A 3,767-nucleotide genomic window follows, 5' to 3' on the forward strand; every position below is an offset into this window, starting at 1 on the left:
TCTCTCACTGGAATGAGCCTGGCACCTGGTCTCTGGGTTTCTACGGCTGCCCACCCTGGACCCTCACAGGATGACTTTGATCAACACCAGTCTGACCCCACTGGTCTGAGTTACCTCTCGGACCATCTCCCCCTCCACCCCCTCGATTTTCTGCTCTGGCCATGCTGGCCTCCTTCCAGGCAGGTTTCTGGCTCAGCGCCTTTGCAAGCACTGTTCCTTCTGCCTGGAATGCTCTTCCCTCAAAATCCCATGAGGATCCCTCATCTCCTCTAGGTCTTCCAGAGGTCACCTTCTCAATGAGAACTTGTCTGTCTACCTCATTTCCAATAGCAGCCCCCTCCTCCAACATTCCCCGTTCCCCCTGTCCCCCTGGGCTTGATTTTTTTCCATCACACTGAACTGACCAGAGGTGGTTTTCCATGACCCTGATGATGCTTATACTTTAGAGCTCTGCACTAGCAGGTGCCAAGGCCCTGACCAAGATTGATATTTGTTCTTTTTTTTTTTTTTTTAAGATTTCATTTATTTATTTGAGAGAGAGAGACTTAGAGAGAGCGAGAGCATGAGCTGGAGAGAGGGAGAAGCAGACTCCTTGCTGAGCAGGGAGCCCGATTCGGGACTCCATCCTGGGACTCCAGGATCATGACCTGAGCCGAAGGCAGATGCTTAACCAACTGAGCCACCCAGGTGCCTCGATATTTATAATTCTTTATTCTTTTTTCTTAAGGAGTTTATCCTTCCCCCCAAACTGTATAAGCTTCAGGCCCCCCAAAAGCCCTGATCTGCCTGCCCCTTACCTCTTTTAATGTTTTTATTATGTCTCTCCCTCTGCCCTTAAAATATAAACTCCTCGAGGGCACAGATTTTTGCCTCTAAAAATTTTTTAAACTATTTTATCTCCAGGATCTAGGACAGTGGCTGCACACAGTAGGAGCTCCAGAAATGTTGCTGTATGTATGTATGTATGTATGTATGTATGTATGTATTTTTGTCAGGCCAGGTGCATACTTCGCTCAGGGCCTCACGTTTCATTTTGGATTAAGACCAGTCTCCTGGGGCGCCTGGGTGGCTCGGACGGTTAAGAGTCTGCCTTAGGCTCAGGTCATGATCTCCAGGTTCTGGGATTGAGCCCCGCATCGGGCTCCCTGCTCAGCAGTGAGTCGGCTTCTCCCTCTTCCTCTGCCCCTCCCCACTGCTCCTGCTCTCTCTCTTGCTCTGTATCTCTGTCTCAAATGAATAATTAAAAAAAAAATTCTTTAAAAAGAAAAAAAAAGACCAGTCTCCTAACACACTCTCAAGGCTCTGTCCTCTGTCTGCTCCCAGATGTGCTTAGATTCAAACTCAGGGCCTTTGCACAGGCTGCTTCCTCTCCTTAAAGCTCCTCCTCTCCTCTTGGCCTCCTTGTTCTGTCCTTCAGGTCCCTCCTTGAATGGCATTCTGTGCCCCCGCTGAGCCTCTAGCCCCCTGGAGTTTCTCTTGCGAGCACTATTGTCACAGTCACAGGCCATCTGTGCTGTTGTTGGTTTGGGATTTGTTTCCTTTCGAGGACTGTAGGCTCCGTGAGGGCAGGGCCACGCCTGTCTTGGGCGCTGCCGTCTCCCCAGCTTAGTGTCTGGCACACGGTTGTTTTCACGGACTCAGTAAATAGCTGCTGTGGGAAGGAGCAAAATAAAAAACAGGTGGGCAAAGGCGGGGGTCAGGCAGTTAACACCGAGGTAAACAAAATCACATGAAATCTAGAGCACATCAGAGCTGCAAGAGATGACCCGGTCCATAGCTTGTAGACCGCGTGCCCCGGCGCCCTGCGGGTTCCACGGAGGTGTCCCCCAGGTTGCTGCTCCCTATGTGTGTGCGTGCATGCGCGAGCGTGGGCATGTGTGGGCACGTGTATGTGCAGGTGCGCGTGTGCGTGTGCAAGTGGCAGGGGTGGGGGTCGGGAAGGTTGAAAGACCGGCAAATAGATGGATGTCAGTCAGACCCCCGTTCCTACCTCAAACAGAGTAGTTCTGCTTTTGTCCATTTATATATTGAACTTTGGCTTCTGAATTTGTTTGAAAAGAAATAAGCTTTCTGGGGAGTCTGGCTGGCTCAGTCTGTAGAACAGGCAACTTTTGATCTCAGGTGATGAGTTCAAGCCCCACGTAGAGCTTACTTAAGAAAAAAAAAAAGAAAACAATTTTTAAACATAATTCAATAAATAAAATAAAAAATACAAAAGGTTCCAGCCAAAATCAAATTTGGAAAGCCCTAGCCTGATCAAACCCCTCCTTCCTGTTTTACAAATAGATAAACTGAGGCCGAGAGAAGTAGAAGCACTTGTCCAAGATCCAAGATCACAGAATGAATGAGCCACAAGCCCAAGGACTATTCCCTGACGGCCAGCCCACTCTTCCAGGTTTGGGCAGAGCATTGCATCATTTCATCTGTGACCAGGTGGCCGAGCACCTGGACATCCTGGAGCTCATGGAAAAACTCCAGGGATCACCAAGCTTTAATCCCATCGTGTGAATCAGGAATCACTTTAGTTGCAGATGACGTGACTCCCGAGATGCACACAGTAAAAATCACAATGCAGAGCACAAGTACTCAGGGGGAAAATCCGGATGCAGAAAGCTAAATTTCCTTTGAGTTTTTCAGTTAAAATTCATTAACTACTTGCTTATTTATATTATTGTCTGGAGGTGCTTCTAGCAAACATATAGCAATAGGCATCAAAGGTTTAGAAAACTTTGTGGGAGCAAAACTTAGAAGGGAAATAATTCTGTGCATTGGTTTCATGGTGTCTGTTTATGTGCGTGAATATGAAAAAAATTAAAAGGATTATTTCTCATATACTTTGGTGTTGGAACAGATACCTCTGGCCAATGGGGTCTCTATGGGGGAAGAAGAACCACTATTTTTCATTCTATAAAAATAAATCTTTAATTTGTTCTCTGATTACAAAAATAATAGGTACACCTGAAGAAGTAGAACACTACAGGAAAATGCACAACTTAGAAAGGGAAAGTGTTGCAATATTGTTCTCCCCCCAGCCAGAACCACAGTTAATACTAATTTGTTTCCAGACCTACTAAGTGAGTGTCAGACACCAGGAGGACAACAGTGAGCAAACTGATGTCATTTGTGATCTCGCAGTACTCATAGTTGGGTGGGGAAGAGATATGAAGTTATCACATAATTGTAAAGATTCAACTGTGTTTTGCATTCAAAAGGAGAGATATGAAGGCATGAAACTGGGGAAAGGGACCTTCATGAGGCCTGGGAAAGCTTTGTTGAGGGAGCCAAGATGGAGTTGGAATCTGTTAAGTATGTGAAGATGGGAGGAAAGAGTGGTCAAGGAAGAAGAAATGTCTATGCAAAGGCCCTGTGGCAGGAGGGAGACAATCAGTGTCACAGGAGTGACTGGTTCATGGTGAGGCAGCAGAGGCATCTGGGGGTCTGTGAAGAGTATGGTAAGAATTTGTCCTAAGAGTAAAGGAAGACATAAACTTTTAAATAAAACTGAGTGTGACCAAATTTGCCCTTGATATCTATTCTTTCTGATTTGTCTTGGTGCACGTGTGCATCTATTAATGCTTTAGCAGGATGGCTTAAGCAAAAGGAATCTTTTACTGGCTCACATGGATACAGCTTGATCTAGGGCCTCAAACAACTTCCCCAGGTTCTCTCCATCTCTCAGCCTTGTCCTCTGTTCTGCTGACCATTTCCAGGCTCCTACAGCCCCAGGTACTCACACACCTGCACCGCACTGAAAAAGACTGCCTGCC

Source organism: Mirounga leonina, unplaced genomic scaffold (genome assembly GCF_011800145.1).
Source record: "Mirounga leonina isolate KUSES-001 unplaced genomic scaffold, KU_Mleo_1.0 Mir_166, whole genome shotgun sequence".
Classification (NCBI taxonomy): domain Eukaryota; kingdom Metazoa; phylum Chordata; class Mammalia; order Carnivora; family Phocidae; genus Mirounga; species Mirounga leonina.